The sequence below is a fragment of the Condylura cristata genome, unplaced genomic scaffold (assembly GCF_000260355.1).
Source record: "Condylura cristata isolate star-nosed mole 26May11 unplaced genomic scaffold, ConCri1.0 scaffold00011, whole genome shotgun sequence".
Lineage (NCBI taxonomy): Eukaryota > Metazoa > Chordata > Mammalia > Eulipotyphla > Talpidae > Condylura > Condylura cristata.
This window is the reverse complement of record NW_004567112.1, coordinates 50,901,303-50,911,713: the sequence shown is the minus strand read 5'-3', so window position 1 is coordinate 50,911,713 and position 10,411 is coordinate 50,901,303.

Below are 10,411 nucleotides of genomic sequence, written 5' to 3'. Positions count from 1 at the left end.
ATAATAATAATAATAATAATATTGAACAGTTATATACCAGAGACATTCTATGGGGGTGGAGTGGAGAATGGGATCAAAACAGTGAGGGGAGGGTAATGAACTGGACTGTGAGGATGACACATGGTGATTTGGTGATGGGAAGCCCAAGGGGATTACAACTGAGATGGATAAATGCAAAGAATGATATAAAAATAAACTATTATATTATTCAAAACAAAAAAAAGTGGTTAGCAAAAAATAAAGGGCAGGGATGCCAGTTAAATTAGAAATATTCCTAATTTCTTATGTATTTGCTTATTGACTTAAAAGTACTGCATGAGTCATATTATATTAAAAGCATCTTAATAGGAAATAAATTACATCTCTAAATTGCATACCACTTTCATTGGTTATAATTTTAAAAAATGTAACTTTAACGATTCCTTGTTTTACAAAATGGTTGATAAAATCACATGCACTTATATATATCCATTTATATTGTAAGTTAGTTTTTACAATGGTCACATGCAAATTATTTCATTCTTTGTCCACTGAACATTTATAAAATGAGAAAACACACTTATTAGCATTATGAGCCAGTATGTAGAATATGATTGACATAAAGTTAACAACTCTGATAAATGCTCTATAAGTTTGCTTTGTTGAAATAGTTGATACCAGTTTAATTACATAATAATGACACTTTTCAAATTAGAATTCCTTTTCCTGTTATTAAGTGATATCCCTTTTTAGATCAGCCTTGACACTTATATTTGTCAGTGATATCTTTAATGTAGTTCAATAATCTTTAAGCAATGAAGTGTTTCAACAATACTGGCTGCATTCCTTGAGTTTTATAATTCTATTCTCCATGTAATTCTGGAAATTAAGAATAAGAAATAAGTAGACCTCACTCAAAAGATTAATTAAAAATATATATTTTGAGTCTTTTCATCAGAAGTGAAGTATAATTTAGTGCTTCAAGTAATTTCATCTAATTTTCAACTTTGATTATTAAAGAACAAGCATATTTTTGAGTGCAAGAAAATTGGAAAGTATTTGCTGGGAAAATTATAAAAGTACCTTAATCAGTATAATTAATGAAGGAAGGAAAGAAACAATTTCATAATAATTATTTGCATATCAATAGAAATAACATCACATACTATTTAGATACTAGGCAGAATATAAGAAAGATAGTAAATACATTTTCAGTAGAATCAACCATGTCTTGCTTTAGCTTTGTATAAACACGTCTGCACCTTCACACAATCAAAATGAGCATTACTTTCACCTTAAACAATAACAATTTTCTCTTTAACACCTATCTCAATATGACAGTCTCCGTAAATAGTTTCTGAATGAAGTCTTACCCTGACAAGATTTTACTCAAAATAGTGATATAAAGGAGCCTTTTACAAAAATTGCACTAGTAAAAATATGATCTGTGTTATTACATTATTACTCAGGCTATGAAAATGTGACATTTAGATCTTTGTTAATATATGTTTATAGTAAAAAATATTACATTTTTTTCTCTTATTCTAAAACAATAATTCAGTTGTCAGATTTCTTCCTACAATTGAAAACTTGTTTGCAATTTTGGGGCCCTCTTATCCCCCGGCCAGCAGCGAGCAATGCGGTCTTAAGGTACCGGCTGGGGATGATAATGAACCAGGCACACACACAGGCACACACACACACACGCACAATTTGCAGGCAAAAAGAAGCCCCTTTATTGTTCCGATTCCCTCCTTACATATCCCACAGTCCCCGTCTCCTTACTTTTTCACCCCCCTTGTTAGTACACCATCTGAGTATTTAGTCCTGCCAGCAAAAACATACTCCCTTTTGGGTGCAAGAGACCCTCCTTCTTTAAAAGCCCACAATGTTTCTTTCTAGTACTTCAGTAACCTTGACTCCACAGCTCTCCACAGAGCCCTAATACACTTCTGCTATGGAATGTATACCTGAACTGGAAAATTGGCAATATATTGTACAGAAGGTTATTTTAAATTCTTATATGATAAATTCTTTTTCTTTATCTGAATTTTATAGTATTATTTTTGTCACAAATTTTATACAAATATTATATGACTTGATATTACTATGTACTGGTTTGTACCTGATTTTCTACCATTTTTGACACTAAATGAACAATTTCATACTGTAAAAATTACTTTAAAATATTTTTTCCTTGTTTAATATAAACTCTTCAGAAAATTCATCTAAAGCTAAACACTGTCAAGTATTTGTTATTGTAGATTTGAAACATACATAGATTTTAAAATGTACTATCAGTCCCTGGAAAAATTGGAGATTGGTTTTGATCTTCACAGTTAGGAGTATATCTATGACTTACAGGTTTGAACTTATAACTACTTGCAAATAGGCGATGAACTGTTGAAAGACTTGGAAGCATAAAACTTAGCAATAAATCAATTTCACTTGTGATATAGAAAATAGGCACTTTCCATTAGCCTATAAAGGCAGCTGTGTTTGGAAGGCCATCTCCCTCATTACACAAAACTTTTGAGAAGCCCAGAATTCAGGTCCTCAAGCACCTACAGAATCAGAAGTGTTCAGTAGCTGATAGACTGGCATTATACTAAGGAGGTCTTGGAAATAAGGCTACTGTGTATGTCAGCCTTTCTGATCTAACGTTTTCTCTAAAAATGTTTACTTGTTCAAGACCTGGGATTTTAACCATATGCTTTTCTTTGAGTATGAAAAAATATAGTACTTTTAATTATTTTTTTAAAGATTTATTTATTTGCGCATATAGAACTAGGGTACAGGCCAGAGGTGCAGGGACAGTGAGAGGATTCACCAGAGACAGAACAGGCAGATTGTCGAAGTACACTGCTGAGGGGAGCAGCGGGCCGGTCAGGAGAGGTCTGCAGAGCCATGTGGATCACCTCTGGGTCAGGCGGGGATGGAACTAATGTGGAAGTGGCTTTAGCTTCTTAGTGTTGTGCTTTAACCCGCTGAGTCACCAGGGAGGGCCACTTTTAATTATTTAAAAAAATATTTTATTTATTTATGCATACAAGAATGGGGTGTAGGCCAGAGATTCAGGGGTATAGTGTGTTGATTCACTAGAGACAGAGTAGGGAGCAGAACATGCCAATCTACTGAAATACACTGATGTGGGACGCAGCAGGTGAGACAGGAGAGGTCTGCTGTGCCATGTGGGTAAGCTCCCTGGCCAGAAATCAAATTCATGCTACAATGGCTGTGACAGCTTGATAGCTCTGACACTTTCACCCCTTGTGCCACCAGGGAGCTCAAGTACATTTAATTCTCATCCCCCATTTTGATCTTTCCTGCAGCCAAACCTGTGGGAAAGACCATAAGGAATATGCAGGTTTATATTTCTGGAATATGATTTTCACTTAGTGTTACATTTTAAGTGATTTAAGTGTTAATAACTCTAACTGTGGGGGGTGGGTTGAGTGTTAAAAAATTGAATGCAAGGCATTTAAAATATTCTGATATAGTGAACATTGCATTCAGAAAAAAAATCATTAATTATAATAGATCCCCTTTATATATGGTATGTACTGATAACCCAACTTACAAAAAATATATATATATTTCTCTAATTAAGTCTATCTTTCTTTCTCTCTCACCACGACAAAATTATCTTTGTATTATACATTGTAGTAGAGGGGAATATACTGTCAGCATCTTAAAAATATAAGAGGGCGACTTTTCTCTTTTCCAAGGGAACACATCATAGTAGTATTATGAACAGGAAAAGTGCTCAAACACATTTGAGCATTATATTATTCTTCTGCTTTATATTATTATATTATTATTTGTATTATTATTACTCATCTTAATATCATAAGGTTAAAATATAAAGATATGCCCACTCATCTTAATATCATAAGGTTAAAATATAAAGATATGCCCAATACTTTAGAAGATAAGGCATGTAAGCATGAATGAAGCTGATTTTGGTAGTGGTTAATCTCTAAGCAATTTAAAATGTTCTTATCCTGGACAGAATTTCTAAAAAACTAATTACCAGTAGAAGGAACCACAGAAATCTGAGGCTCAGATGGGCAAAATCTTTTTGCTCAGGATCACACAACTTTATAAATTTTGTAACTGGGTGTGTATTGCTGGCATTCTGGCTTTCATTTTTGCATGTTATAGGTTAGTAAAGAAGGTTAACTTCTTGAACTGGAGCTTAAACACACATGTTCAAAATATTTTTCTACATGGTACCATGTAGATGGATGAGGATGGTCAAGTAATTTACATTCACTGGGCCTCAATTTCCCATTAGTAAGACAAGAATAATGGCAACGCTTGCCTCATAGTTTGATGTAGTAACTAAAATTAATCATGTGATTCTTTTGATATAATGCTTTCTATACGATCTATTTACTATAAATGTTGTTTACTATGATCATTATTTTATTATATCTCTTTAAAAAATGCTTATTTATGCATACAGAATTGGGGTATAAGCCAGAGGAGAGGGGCAGAGAGAGGATTCACTAGAGACAGAGTGGGGAACAGAACAGGCAAATTAACTGAAATACATTGCTGAGAGGAGCAACAGGTGAGACAGGAGAGGTCTGCTGTACCATGTGGGTCTCCTCCCTGATTGGGAATTGACCTCATGCAGAAATGGCTGCTGATAACTTTGCAATGCTGAGCTTTAACCTGTTGTGCCACCAAAGAGGACCCTATTTCATTATATCTTATTATACTATTATGTAAAAAGAAAATATAAGACAATCATATTAATGACCTATGGAAGTTGAGTCTCTTTAACATTTTTGGTAATGGGTTCTATTTCATGCATTTACTTGAATCTTTGTCCATGTATTCATAATTTTGGCCAGCTGTTGCTAGAACTTCTGCACAATGCCATTTTATTTCTAGAATGTGTATATGCAAATCATATAGAATGTGTTACCTTCGTGCAGTCATTCAGAAACTGATGTGCCTTCTATTTGCTGACTCTCCAGTTCACTGAGGTCTTTTAGTCCTCTACGGGGTTTCTGATTTTGATTGTCCAAAACAAGGAGAAGACATACACGTTTTGAAAGGCCATGAGTAGGCAATGTTCACATTCAGCAAAGACCATAAGTTGTGAAACCTTGGATGTAGAGAAATGGAATTTGGAGAGCATGGCCAAAGTAGACAGTGTAATGTGCTGATGTATATGAGGCAACTATGAGGACCTGAATAACCTTGTTACAGTTCATTTATTTGACCCTCATAACACACGCATAAATAAATTTCTTCTGTATTGTCATTCCCAAATATGATGAATAACAAACTTCCGATATATGGGGAGGCTCAAGGTTATCTGTTGAACCAAGGGTACATCCAAAATTACTTTTCATGCACTTTGAAGCCAAATACAAGATTTTATAAATGTTATATCCACATAGGTACTTTTGCTAGTATCCTGAGTAATAATTTGGTTTGAATCTTTGATTGGTGTTCAATTAAGTAACTTGCCAGTCATTGAAAATTCTTATATTTTCAAAATACAGTTTTAATTCTACATTTTTTTTGGGGGGGGACACGATGAATGTTTCATCAATTCCATACTTTGTACAGATTATTCCCAGTCTTCAAGAGAGTAATAATGCCTTTGCTTTCTGAATAAGATTTGAGTTTGCTGATAAAATACTCCATTTTTCTAAAACTCATTAGTTATATAAATGTCTAGAATGTCTTAATATTTCTTATTAGTTATATAAATGTTTAGAATGTCATAATATTTTTAGAGGTTCTGTGCTTGCTTACTAATTAAATAGTATATTTCTTAAGGAATCTTCTGAAAAGAATAAACAGATACAATTTCCTGAGCTTTACAAATTAATGAGCTTGAAGTATAGGTCTTATATATTTAAAAATATTCCCAAGTTATTAAGTAAAAATTGGGTTATAAGTAATAATTATGTTTGATATATAGAAGCAATATTTTTCAAAATGAAACTACTAGACATTTTAAAATAGATTTATCTCATTGATAGTTTTAATTAATAAATTTGGAAATCACTGAGAAAAAGCCTGTAGTTATTTTAATATTTATTTATTTATTGTTACCTTTGGGCAATGCTAGGAAATTTGCTTTTAGTTAGTATATATCTGTTAGATTTTTATGAAACACATTCAAACAAAGGTGAATAACAAACTAGTAAGAAAGTCAATTGTATATTGGAAATAACATTCATTATTTTTTAAAGATTTATTTATTTATGCTTATAGCACTGGGGTACAGGTCAGAGGTGTGTTGGGTGAGAGGATTCACCAGAGACAGAGTAGGGAGCAGAACAGGCAGATTGATTGACAAAGTACACTGCTGAGGGGAGCAGCAGGTGGGTCAGGACAGGTCTGCCACTCCATGTGGATCAGCTACCTGGCCCGGGATCAAACTTGTGCTGCAGTGGCTTTGGAGAACTCATAATGCAATGCTTTAACCCATTGTAACAGCAGGGAAAGCGCAGAAATAACATTCATTTTTAAGGCCTTTTAAGCTTTTATATCGAATTCTTCAGAGAATAAATTTTCAGTTCATACTCAGTTCTTGAACCAAATTTAGAAAGTGCAAGCATGAGAAATAAAATCAATTTGCCTGGAAGGTAGTGTCAGTATTGTTGTCCCTGTAGATGTGAATTAGATGATAATAAAAAGTTGCAATATTTAACTAAATCCACACAGCTTTGCATAGTATTGTCATTTCTTGAACATGCATCCCAGAGTTTTTTATCACAATGGATAGAACTCTAGATTTTTAACTTAATATAAATAATCATACATAAAAGTTTGATGGTCCAATGGCTATATTCATCAAACTAGAATGAATAGCTAAATGCTTCAAAACATGATTATTCAGTTGGATGTGATTCCTTGATGGCATAATTCAAACTTCTATAACTTGACAAGTTAATTGAGGAATAACTCAGACTTAACTTTAGAAAATTAATTTGCCATCCAATTTGATACAGTAAAGTAAATCCTAAATTAAATGAAAGACTGTCTAATAGGACTATTAAAATGCTGACAAATGGGATTATGGATTAGCTTTGTAGTTTCCCAACTTTTGGCAAAGAAAAGCCAGTGGCCATTTTTATATCTGGGACTAATAGTAGATATATAAAAAATCATAAATTAAAAATCAAAAATCTACATAAATAATTGATATAATTCAATGCAAGTAATTCTCATTTTCTGAGGTATATTAAAATCCTTATGTAACTTTTAATAAGTCAAAGTGATGCCACTGGGAAATGTGTAACATCTAGAAGTTAACATTACTATGAGAAGCTTTTTGTTTAATTTTATGTAACTGCAACTGTGTTTCATGTAGCATGATGTGAACTACAGATCATGTGTGATTTAGCTCATCTTCATTTTTTTCTTTGATTTGTTCTAAGTTACAAATTCCTTAAGGACAGAAAACATGTAAACTCTTTAAAAAAGGAAAATAACTTGTTTGTGAAGCCAATAAAATTTCTACTTGTTTTACTAGGTAGATCAGTTTTACTAGGTAGATCACTGGAACAAATATGTCTTGTTTTCCTTTGTCATTTGATGCATGTGGTGGGATGATATAATATAATCATTTTTTGTCTAGTTTCTTAAATATTTTATATCTATCTATATAGATAGATATAGATAGATATAAAATAACATTGGAATTCAATTTTCTTTTTCCTGATTTATTGTTTAGATACCCCATTAGTATTTATTGGGTAATATATATGTTCAAAAATAATAATGCTTGTTTTATTATGTACTCAGCAACCCATCCCCTACTCTATCTTTCTTTTATATATACAAACATGACTTTGTCAAAGACTTTAAACTTCAGCTCAATTTTTATAACAATCTTAAGTGGTCAGTATTTTATACTGTTCTTACAGATGATAAAACTGAAGAGTATAAACAATAAAATGCCCAAGCTCAATATACCTTAAAAGTAATGATAAAGCTAAAAATTGTTTAATATGTAAAATACATAAGACATTTAATTTTCTGAGAAGTTTTTTGTAATTTCCAGTCTATTTACTTTATTTCTATCACTAGCACTTATTTGGCAACTAAAACCATTCTGAACTAACTTGGTTTCTATTACTATGTTAACAATAAATGATCATAAAAATAGAACATTTAAAAATTATTTGGTAGATCAATACAGTTTTGAATCATTTTTGATGTTTGTGAGTGATTTTTTACAAATATATGTTTTAAAATTTACAAAGTGGTATGAAGAATAGAGTGAGGTTAATGCATACTGTGGTCATAAACTATGCAGGAATTAAAAAAAATAGCATTCAAGGCAATGATTAAACTGATTCATAAGCTGATACTTGAGTTTACAAGATAAAAATGTTAAACAGGGAACCAAGACCAAAGGAAAGATCTATACAAAGAATAGAAGCTTTTTTTTTTTTAGTTCCAAGATAATACTTGCTTAATGATGCCATCATTCTCAACAATAACCCAATTTTAGTTATATCAACTTGTATGAGTGGAGTGGAAAGAAAACATTCTGTAAGAAAAAAGGGAAGTATTTTAGGTTAGAATCCTTTCTTGTGGGAATTTTTGCTGGATTAAAGTGATGTACAGCTTACTATACAAGGTTATGTATTTTATGGGGGATGGAAAGGGGTGCATGCAGCTGTTTTCTGAAGGTTCTACACTACCACAGAGATCTTTTGTTTTCCTATATTAGGAAGTTTGGTTCAATATCAATCTTCTGTACGAAGAGGAAAACACAAAGGCTAATGGTCTTCTATAGCATGCACTTCTTAAAAGTAGAGCTTCCTCAAGGATACTGAAGTCCACAACATATACACAATTCAAATAATGATTTTACATGTACTATCCATGGAAGAGATTGTTCATCCAGGCTGATTCCTTTCTAATGCTAAAGCAAGACTATGGTTTCCAGGTTCTCTGTAGACTGGACTCTGGAGACATTAACCTATTGGCTATATAGAAAGGAAACTAAGGTCAGAGTTTTAAGAAATAAGTAGTAAAGATTTATTTTGTTAAATCACTGGCCATCAGAATTAACATCAAAAATAGACTCACATACTAAATTTTATATTTTACTATGCTATTAATGAAGTAACTTAAGGTCAGGCGTTAATTAGTCATAAACAGCTTCTATGTAGAAAATCTGCAGTTTCACAGTTGAAGTTTCTGAATCGAAATTTTAGATTTTTTATGTGAAGTTGTCAAAAATGTCAGTTTCATTTTTCATTGAAAATCTTAGGCCCCAGAGCAAAAGAAACAATATTTGAATGAGGCCAATATTTACAAATAAAATGAGGTTCAGATATTTAAGTCCTCCAAGGTTCCATTTCTTTATTTGAAAGTGATAACTCGTAGTCCATAAAGAGTAAGAGAGAATCCAAGTTAAAGGTTTATAAAAGTGATTTACATAATACCCACAAATGGTAAAATAATAGCACTAGTTTTACTATTGCTATAGGAGTGGTGAGAAGATTCACCAGAAGCAGAGTGGAGACCAGAATAGGCAGACTGAAGAAGTACACTGCTGACAGAGCAGTGGATGAAATAGAAGTTTGCTGTGCCATGTGGGTCACCTCCTTGGCTAGGGATGGCACTCGTGCTGAAGAGGCTGTGGTTAGTTTGGTGGTGCTGTGCTTTAACCTGTTGAGCCACCAGGGAGAGCCCACAAACACCATGGTATTACCTTATTAAAGGCCTCAAGAAGAATTTCAAATTTTACCCTGAAATTAGTTCAAATTAGAAAATGTTACTCTGTAGATTGTTAATATTTTTATGTAAATCTAATGATTCCATGCTGAAACTAATACATCAAAAACAAGTAAGCAGTGATAACAATCAGAGGAAGGGGGGACGTATGGAAATACATCTCAGAATCATGGGGCAATATATACACAGTGTGGTCGTTGTGGTTACTGTGGCACCCCAAGACCAGAAGAGGGTGCCACTCACTGATTTCAATTGCTATTTTTAAGATTTATTGTATAGAAGAACTGGGGTCTAGACCAGAGTTGTGTGTGTGCCTCTGTGTATGTGAGAGAGAAATAGAGGAGATTCACCAGAGACAAAGTGGAAAGCAGAACAGGCTGGTTTACTGAAATACACTGATGAGGGGAGCAGCAGGCATGTCAGGAAAGGCCTGCTGCATCATTTGGGTTAACTCTTTGGCTGGGGATCACATTCAAGCCATGATGGCTGGTGACAACCAGCATAGATTTCGTTTTCAGCCTCTGGCAAAATAGAGCCTGGATGCAGACATATCATTTTGAGAAAGTGAATGATGTTATCTCCTATTATTAGAAGATTAAGATTCATTTCCAAACCTAGGAAAGCAACTAGGTCACATCATGATAAAGTTATATAATATTATTGAGTTGCAAATCAAGTAAAAATCATCATGGATGTGAGAAGTTGA